Source organism: Cupressus sempervirens, chromosome 10 (assembly GCF_028749045.1).
Source record: "Cupressus sempervirens isolate cs-2001-9-10 chromosome 10, ASM2874904v1, whole genome shotgun sequence".
Taxonomy (NCBI): Eukaryota; Viridiplantae; Streptophyta; class Pinopsida; order Cupressales; family Cupressaceae; genus Cupressus; species Cupressus sempervirens.
In genome coordinates, this window is record NC_143127.1 from 223,557,746 (window position 1) to 223,568,873 (window position 11,128).

The window sequence follows — 11,128 nt, forward strand, 5'->3', positions numbered from 1 at the left end:
TGACCCTTGAGAGTGGATCCATTTTGTGGTGGTTAGGATCCTTTAGAGGGCCTTCTCTCAGACAACCTAAGAGGAATGATCCAAGTGGGGACAAGAAAATTACCTGGCTCTTCCAACCCACTATAAACTCAAGGCTATCAAGAATACAAAACCTTGGTAGACGTAGTGTTTGTCTTCACTTAGTGTGATTGCTTATGGGATTTCGACCATAGGGAGATCACTAGGCAAGAATGCTTAAGGTGCTCTTATGACCACAAGGTCTATTACCCACTGCAAGGTGGGGTGTCCCTTAATTGGGTGCAAGAGGAACACTACAAATGGAAACCCTACCTAGACACCCTAGGTTAGTATCCACCCTATTTTTTCGCTCAAATTCTTGATGCAAGGATTGATCCTAGTGGACTACCTAGATAACCTCAAGATTTACACTCACCATATGTGTTCCCTTGGTTATGCTTATTGCACTTCTATGACAAAGCCAATATCTCTTGTGGGTAACCACTTGGTGTGAGGCAAAGGAGCATCAAGCGTGGGCCAAGTTGTTGAGTAATAAACCATGACCTTAAGGTAGATTACTTGGCTACTATTTTTGAATGCATTGACCAGTGTTAACATTCTTGCACACCAAACAATCACGGTAATATTAGTAGAAAGGTTGTTATGATATCACAAGTGTGTGTTGGCAAGGGTTTTTTTACCCTTGTTCAACTATTTGAGACATGTTAAAACACTTATTGTTTGTAAACTTTGTTGATATTTGACACAAACTAGAAACATACACTATCTGATTCAAAAACTCACTTGATTGTCAAGACTGAAACATAAATTTTGGAGTCAAAACTAGTGTTTTGTATACACAAACTGGCACTTTATCACCTAGTCTCTAAAGAAATATCGCACAACTATAATTTTCCAAAATTGTATTGCTCGCATGTTATGAGTTATATCACACTTGTATACTAAGATCTATCGTACCGCTTTGTGTGAACTGTAGTCTATAAGAAAAGTATCACCCTCCTTTTCTAAAGTGTATCGCATAAATTTTTATGTTGTCCTACTATCACTTGGTAACTAAGAAAGTATTTCTTGAAACTATTTCTTGCCAAAACAGCATATGTGTTCTAGTTTTTTTTGGTCTAGGGTGTGTCACCTCCTTCTCCTAGGTCCTGGTTGCACATTTGTATGTTAGGAAACTATCCCAGTTTGAAAATATGGGTTTATTTTGTTAGATGTAAGTCTTGAAACATCACTAATAAATCACTTGTCAAAACTTGGTTATCGTTCTTTTTAGCTACTTGCTATTGAGCTTCTTGCTTGCTCGCTCATCCTGAGTCACCAATATTGTAAGTTCTTGAGCATTGTTTGACAAGCCATCTCTCACACTTTGACTAGTCTTGATTGTAAAAGCTTCAAATCTAACTTACTTTTCTTGTCCTATTAAACAAAGACAAGTCTTTACATGCTAGTTACAACTAGATTTCAAGTTGGGAGTGGTAACCATACCCCTTTTGTTTTCAACAAATTAGAAACCCCACCTAGACGTCCTCGTGTACAACCTTGTGTGGAAGACCCTTAGCCTATTGGAATGCAAACAACTAACATTAGGCATAATCTACTTTACAGTTTTGAAAACCCATTCAGCACACCTTATGAGACACCTAACAGTGAGAACGATTTGTTCATCATGGTACACCTTGATGAAGTCCCATGTCATTTAGAGGAACAAGCACATGAAAATCAAAAGATCTTAGAAGTCATGTATGCTAGGGACAAAGAAAATCAACAAGCTGAAAACAATAATTATACTCACCATGAAGGGAACAAGGGGACTTGGTCCCAAAATCCTTTTGATGGCAATGATCACAAAAGCACACCTCCAAGAACTCCTAGAGTCACCATGGGTGCATGCCCTTCTCATCATGAAAGTGATGAAGAAGTAACTAGCGAAGATGTTATAAAATTCCAACAAGATGGCTTTGCTCCAAAACTGATGCTTAGAGCTTTAGAGGAAAATGGAGACCAATACTTCTGATACATGGCGGCAAGAGGATGGAAACTTCTCCAAGATTTTGATATAGAGTACATAATTCCAAAACAAGAACCCACTAAAGCTGAAATATTAAGGGAAGAAATAAAAGAACTAAGGAAACAATTTGTACAACTGCAAGCTTCAAAAGAACCACCTAAAACTTCCTTTGTTGAATCAATATGTGCACTTCCATTTGATAGGAGCCTCTACATGCTACCATTTCCTAAGGATATAGAGGTTCCTTAGTATGAAAAATATGATGGAAATGGTGATCCTCACAATCATTTGAGGCATTTTTATGCTCTTAGCATGATTTTATGCATGAAGATGCCTTTCTTATGAGGTTATTCCCTAGGAGTCTAATAGGGCAAGCTATGGAATGGTTCACCAAATTGAGTCCTCGTATTAAAACCTTTGACGAGCTTGCACAACATTTTATCTAGCAATACTCCTATAATATTCAAAATCTTGTAGCAATGTTGGACTCATGCAACATCAAACAAAAATTGGGAGAACCTTTCACAACATATCTTCAACAATGGAGGTCATTATACTCTCGATATCTCTGGCAAGTTCATAAGGCTAAAAAAATTGATATTTTTGTCAATACACTTGTACCAAAATTATATTTTAATCTAAGGAAACAACTATTCACATCTTTCAATGCCATGGTTGAGAGTGCATATCGTATTTAAGATGTTGCTATCAAAAGATGTGATATTGTCATAAACAAAGACAAGAACAACAATGAAAATGGTAAAGACAAAGGTAAACCTTGGAATAAAAACAAGTATGTTATCAATGATGGAGTAGTGGACACTCCTAAGACCAAGGAACCCACATTTAATCTTTCCACTACCATCTATGCCACAAAGAAACAAGAAAATGTGAAACCACAAACACTTGACAAAAGCTCTAAGTTTACCAAGAAACGATGTGTTTACATGCCAATGGTTGAGCCCTATGAAGTAGTCTGAAAACTCTAATTGCGAACAACTTAATTATTTTTCCAAATAATTCCTGACCCTATGACCCACCCATTAAACCCCTATGGTGGAGAGAGGATCATATCTGTAGTTACCATCAAAGCAAGGGTCACAACACTAAAAATTATTTTAAGCTCAAAGATATAATTCGAGATCTTATTGTGGAAGGAAAATTTGTTACAGATGGTCTCACCAAAAATGTCGATCACAAAGCTTTTAAGAAAACCTTACGAGAATATGAGAATGGTGAAACCTCTAAATCTACTAAAAAAATCATGATGCCAAGATTAGATATGCTTATGCTGACACAGACAATGTTACAGGTATGCTTGAGCTCGTTGAGTATTTATGCATGGTAACTTATAAATATGACAACTGATATGTAGATAAATGACCTAAAGTTGTCTTAAAAACATGTGATGTTCCTCAATACCATAATGACTCTAGACCTAAGGTGGTTCTCCAAGTGACCAATTCTTTTTCATCACAAAGTGAACCACTTAATGTTTTTACTAGGGGGAAATCTAAGGTTGTTCTAAAAGTTGCCCATGATTCCAAGAATACTTCATCTTCTAAACAACCAACCACTTCCATGATCTCTAACTATGATCTTGTTAGTCAATTATAGTGTACCCCGGCTCAAATTTCCATTTTCAAGTTATTAGAATTATCTCCTTTGCACAAGGATATCCTTGAAAAAGCTTTACTCTTTGCAAATGTTCCCACAGATATCGATGCAGAATGGTTCCAAGCTATGGTGAATCATATATCTTCACCTCATCACCTCACCTTTTCTAAAGAAGATGATCAAGCTCTTAGTCATCCCCAAAACCTTTCTCTCCATGTCAAATTCCAAATCTTCTGTACTCATGTTTGTCGAGTCTTGATAGACAATGGTGCAAGGTTAAACATTATTTCCTTTAATGTGATCCAACAGTTGGGCATGTCAGAATTTTCTATTGACCCTAGGTGCAAGATCACCATAAAATCTTATGATGAGGTTGAAAGACCTTCCAAAGGTCTAATTGTGCTACCAATTAGATTTGGTCCAATGGAGAAGGATGTTGTTTTCCAAGTCCTAGATATACCCCTTGCATATAATTTATTGTTGGGATGACCATGGATTCATGACATGCAAGCGTTGCCTTCTACTTATCATCAGTGCATCAAGTTTTCTTTTAATGGTACTGAAGTAGTTGTCCCCAATGACAACTCAGTGGCCATCAACACATTTTTTATTTCTAAAACATTGTTTCCACACAATCACTCATCTCATGAGATAACACTATCTCTTACAGAGTGTGAACAAAAAATGAAAATGATGAGTCTTGGTATGGGCAAATACACTTTAGACTCTATTGATGCTCTACCTATTTCCCCTCGATCTTATGGGAAATTTTCTACCAAAAAGAAACCTTTTGCATCTACCATGACTCTTTTTGGTTCTTTTATACAGTCCTCAATTCCCCTAGAAGTAGAAAAAGAAGAACAAGCTATTAAAGATTGGATGTTTAGGGGAGAGGAAGATAAAGAGGATATTACAGTTACCACTCCCATTTCTCCCAAATGATATGGAAAAGGATATAATATGCTTGCAAACATGGGCTATCAATTTCATGGGTTCTTAACTAGTCACAAAACAACTCTAGCTAAACCTTTAAGTCATACTCAAGCTCATGATGCTCGAGACACTGCTAGCTTAGGATTTTGGCTAGAGGATAATATGGTAGTGTCTACTCAAAATGCACCCATATCTAGTGAATCAAAGGATGATGATTCTCCCTTTGTTGCTGCCACTTCACAAGATGAAGACTTTATACCTATAACCTCTCTTCTTTGGGGAGAAGAAACATTCACTACCGATAATAATGATGAGGCCTCCACCTCTAGACAATTAGAACAGGATGAATTTGACCCTGAAGATTTAAATAGAGAATGAATTAGACAAAATATTGTACATCTAATTACTAGAGATCAGAGTATAGACTCTCAAGAGTATGAATGGGAAATTTTATCAGACACCTCTTGTGAACTCGAGGTTGATGGCATTCATACTTATGCAATTCAATCAAATGCGATAGATGAGTCTAGTGTAAGGTCCGATGAGTTTGGCTTGCAAAATGCTTTAGTGGGTCACACTAGTCCCTCTAGGACTATTCCTAATCTGAATACCTTTGCAAAATTCACTATAGGCTCAACTTTGCATGTCACTAGAGATGACTCTTTTTTGCATCAATAACCTTGAAGCTTCTACCTCACTCTCATTGATTCATCCTGATCTCATAGATTGGTCCATTCAACATCAGACACCAGAAATGCAATCTTTTTGAAATGACTATGAGATCACCTATTACCTAAATTTCATTGAACACATCACTTCTTCCACCAGTGAACCTACAATTCACGTGATAGAATCAGATATCAAGTACCTTAGTCATAAAATCAAATGAAAAAACAAACAGTCAGATGGTGAAAACCACATTGTGGTGGTATCTAAACCTAAAAATAGTAAAAATAAAGATGTATCTAATGGTGAAAACCTCTTTAAGGCACCTATGGATGAGGTACTTGGTAGCCTACCAAGCTATTTTCAAGATAGATCATCGGTTCTCATTGAGCCTACATAGACAATCAACTTGGGGACAAAGGAATCTCCTAAAATTATTCATGTAGCTCAATCATTGTCAGCTAAAGAAAAGGAGCAATTTGCCCAATTTTTTCAAGATAAAAAGATCAATTTTGCATGGACATACTCGGACATGCCTAGGCTTGACATAGACCTTATCATGCATCATTTGTCTATTTCTCCTGATATCAAGCCTATTAAACAAAAATTGAGAAAGATGCATCCACATGTAGCTTTGTTGGTGAAAGCAAAATTGGAAAAACTTTTGAGTGAAAATTTTATTAGAGCAATTGACTATGCAGAATGGATCTCCAGCATTGTACCTATATCCAAATATGATAAAACCATCCAATTTTTTAATGATTTCAGAGAACTTTAAAAAGCATGCCCCAAGGATGATTTCCCACTACCAAACATTGATATGATAGTAGACATGACTGTGGGGTATGAAATGTACTCCCTTATGGATGGTTTTTTTAGGTATAATCAAATTAAGATAGCTCTAGCTAATCAAGAGAAGACAACCTTTACATGTGCATGGGGTACTTTATGTTGGAACATCATGCTTTTTGGGCTCAAGAATGCCGATGCTACCTACCAAAAAGCAATGACCACCATATTCTATGATATGATGCATAAAAATATGGAAGACTATGTTGATGACACATTGGTAAAATATAGAACAAGAGATACACATCTTGAAGACCTTAGTTTGATATTGGATCGTATGGAACAATTTCAACTTAGGCTAAATCTAAAAATGTTTTCCTTTGGTGTCATTTATGGAAAATTGCTAGGCTACATTATCTCAGCAAAACATATTGAGGTTGATCCTAAAAAAGTCTAGGCTATCATGGATATGCCTCCTCCAAAAAATATCAGTCAACTTAGAAGTCTACAAGGACGTCTACAATCCATGAGAAGGTTTATTTCTCAATTGGCTAATAAAGCTCAACCTTTCAACAAGAATTTGCATAAAGGTTCTACTCATATCTAGAATGATGAGTGTCAACAAAGTCTAGATCAAATCAAAGGATACTTGGCAAAACCTCTAGTTTTGATGCCACCTATTCCAGGAAAACCTTTGATCTTGTATATCTTAGCTATAGCTTCTTCTCTAGAGGTGATATTAGCCCAAAGTGATGAGACTGGTAAAGAATGGGTATATACTATTGTAGATGCTTAAAATTGTCCCTAAACACTATATTAATTAATTTTAATATTGCTTGTGTCATTGTAATTAATTATTAATTAATTAATTATATTGCTCACTTTCTTCTACTTATTTAATTAAATTAATTAATTAAATAAGTTCATTCTCCTAAGTATTTAAATTTAATTTAAATACTCCTAGCCTTAATGTGTTAAATTAATTTAACACATGATCCTCCATCGTCCCCTTTTTTAAATAAATTTTGTTTGTTTAATCCTCACATTGTATTATTTCCTCTAAACCCATGATTAAATTAAATTTCATTTAATTTAATCTTAAGCATAACCTAGAGCCTAGCCTATAACCATCATTTTGATCCTCTTAAGCCTACTTCTTCTCTAATCCCACTTAATCATTCTTAATCTCTTTCCTAATCCCCCTCATTAGCCTAAGAGTGTGCTCACACATGTGTGAGATGGCATGCCTAAAAACTCCCCTTTGCACTCTTGTCTCCCACTCTTCTTCTCAAGTTTGCTCACACGTGTGAGCAAACTTTGAATTTTTGACTACTTGCATAGCTTGCATGGCTTGCATGTCACCTTATGTGGCATACACATGGATGCCACCTCACCAAGCCCTCTCTCAAGCCTATAAATAGAGGCCTTGTCTCAAGCATTTGCATCTCCCATTATTGCATTGTTACCATGCCATTTTGAGTCTTGAGTTTTCATGCTAGGGTTTTCATTGTAGTTTGAGTTTTCATAGAGATTTCTAGGTGAATACTAACCATTTGGTAGCTGGTTTAGCTTTGCATTTGCATTATTGGTTTAGTTTACATGCATTTTCTCATCTCCATTTCATTTACATCTTATTTTAGCTTGCATATTTAGTTAGTTTCTTTGTTGCATTTCATATTTTCACCATTGAATGCTTTAAGTATGGCTTTCTCCATAGCCATTTCTTGAAGTATTCTTCATTTCATGTAGTTTAGGATCATATTGCATCATCACTCATGTTTGCACATCCACTCAAGAGATTCACTCCATTGTTATGTTTGGGATAGCACACCAAACATACTCTCCATCTTAACACACCAACAAGGCCTCTCATGGGTGCCTTTGTTGAGCTGTAGAGGTGGCTGGAAGACTTGATTTGTTGGCTGGTTTGAGTTGCAAAACTCAAGCAAGCATTAGATTAGTTTTCCTTCATTTTGATGAATTCTTGTTACATGTTTTGATTTGAACTAATGTTTGCTTGTTGATTCATGCTCTCAATAGGTCACATTTTCTAGCACACAACTATATTAGTCAAACTTCAGTTTCTTATGAGATGAACTATACCAACATTGAGAAAGCTTATCTTGCAGTGGTCTTTGCTTCTCAAAAGCTTCAATATTACATGTTGACACATACAATCCACCTAGTTGCTAAAATTTATCCTTTGAAATATCTATTGACCAAAGCTATGCTTACTAGTCATCTAGCTATATGGATGATGATTCTTTCAAAATTTGACATACAGTATGTCGAATGCAAAGCCATAAAAGGACAAGCCATAACTAACCAACTAGTTGATTTTCCTCTAGAGGATATAACACCCACACAAACTAAATTTCCAGATGCCTCAATTATGTACATCACTGAGAGAACTTGGAAAATGTTCTTTGATGGTTCTCATACACAAAATGGAGCTAGAGTAGGTATATTGTTTATTTCCCCTATGGGTATACAATTCCCAAATCTTACAAACTCTTGTTCCCTTGTACAAACAACATGGTGGAATATGAAGCTTTAACAAATGGGATCAAGATTTCTCTTGAATGGAGAATAACTAAATTTCATATCTATGGAGATTCCCAACTTGTTATTAACCAAGTAAATAATGACTATCAAATGAAAGATGACAAGTTGATACCTTACAAAAAGTTGATAGATGCTCTAAGGATCTACTTCACTTTTCTAACATTTCAAAAAATTCTTAGAGTAGAAAACAAAGTTGTTGATGCTATGACCACTTTGGCATCTATTCTCCAACTACAAGAACATGAATCTCAATTTGAGTTCCTAGTAGAAGAATTGCATCATCCCGCCTACGATTCCTTTGATAATCAAGTGATCTACACCATTGTAGGTCATGATTCCTCCTGCTATGCTCCCATCTTCTCTTACTTGCATGATCAAATTTCCTAAGAACCTTACACACAACCAAAAATGTCAATTCCTTCGCAACACCTCACATTACATTTTGGTCTCTGGTGACTTGTATAGAAAGGGTCTAGATGGAACATTGCCTAGATGTTTAGAGCTAGAAGTGTCTGAAAAGGCACTTGTCAAAGTCCATGACTGCATTTGTGGGGCACATTCTAATGGCCTTGCACTTTCTTAGAAGCTACTTAGAGCAAGTTATTACTAGCCGACTATGCAAGCTAATGTTGTTCGTTATGCCAAGTCTTGTCAAAAATTTTAACTCCATGGTAACTTAATTCATGCTCTTGGATGTGAGTTAATTCCTTCCATGACATATTGGTCATTTCAACAATGGGCCTTTGACTTGGTCAGCAAAAATTCACCCAAGTTCATCTAATGGCCACAAGTTCATCATTACAGCAACTGAGTATTTCACTAAATGGATTGAAGTTGTGCCATTATCTACTACTATAGGAAAACATGTTGCCCTATTTATACTAAATCACATCATTTTTTGATATAGTATTCCTTTTTCTATTGTCACTGATAATAGAGAGTGATAATAGAGGATAATTCAAAAATAAGGACCTAAGACAGCTATGCAAGAAGTTTTGGATCAAACAATAGTGGTCTTCTATTTATTACCCTCAATGGAATGGCCAAGTAGAGGCCTCCAACAAAACATTGCTAAAAATCTTGCATTCACACAATTCATAATTCTGGGAGAGATTGGCACCTAGAGATAAATCCAACACTTTGGACCTACAGAACTACCATTCATACTCTTATAGGGGCCATGCCCTTTTCTTTAGTCTATGTTTCCAAGGTCATTCTCCCATTAGAAGCAGAGATTCCCTCCTTGCGAGTCTCTTTACATGGGTTGATAACTCATGAAGACCATAGAGCTATGTGAATACAAGAATTAGAGACTCTTGATGAGCATTGCAAGGCAGCTTTTGATCACATGAGGGCTTATCAGAAGTGCATGACTATTTAGTATAACAAAAAGTTTCATCCATTTGAGTTTCAAGTTGGTGACCTCATGCCTAGAAAAAATCCAAAAAATCAACAGCATAGAGAGCAGAAGAGAAAGTTTGAACGCAATTGGTTAGGCCCATACATTATCATAGCAGCATTTGGGTCTAGCACTTATCAACTATCTACTCCTAAAGTTGAAGAACTTGTAGAGCCTATTAATGTCCTACACTTAAAAAATTTCTATGCTTAAAGGCTTACTACTCAATTATCTTGTATATATTTATGATCCTGAAAAAATCCTAAAAATCAGAAAATGTCCTGAAAAAATGATCATCTTAGTGAAAACCTAGCAATAGGTGCTTTGATGCATCACCAAAAAAATCCAAAAATCCAAAAAAAAAAGTCCTAAAAAAATCTACCAAGTGGTGAAAACCTAGAAATAGGCACTGCTTGAGACCCTTGCACCTATGTCTATTAGTCTCAATCACCCATTTCACTACATGCTTCCTAGCTTGGGATTGTTTCTTGTCCTCATCTTGGGGGCATAGCTACTTAGCCTACTGAGTTTTTTCTTGTGCATTAGGAAAATAGTGTTTCTCAACACTACCCCCAACTTGACATTAAGTTTTTATCAACACTTTTTAGATAGTTTACCCATGATCTCCGATGTCACAATATTTCTCACTATCAAAATCAAGTCTTCAAGAATTGGCCAATTAAATTACACACACACACTTAAAAACTTAAAAAATTGAGCTATGTAAATCTTTATTTACTTTGTGTTTTGTCTATGAAAATTTCTTTACAATGTGTTCCCTCCCTAATAGTCTCGCAAGGATGTCATTGATTAGAAAGACTAGGGGCATGGGGCATGTTTTCTTGATTTCTGCTTGTGGGTATACTTTATCTATCTATAGTGTTTTAAGCATTCATGCTTGTCCTATTTGACACTTTGACTTATAAACATATCATCCTTGACTATTTTTCACAAGACCACACTTGGGGGTTATCCTAGCACTTGTGCCTTGATACAGGTGTAATCTTGCTATACTAAACTTAGGGATTCTAGTCGCATAGTTATCTCGACTTGCATGTCTTTGATGCTTAGATTAGATTTTCAGATACCTATATGATATCGATCATATTCATATCCTCATAGTTATACTAGTG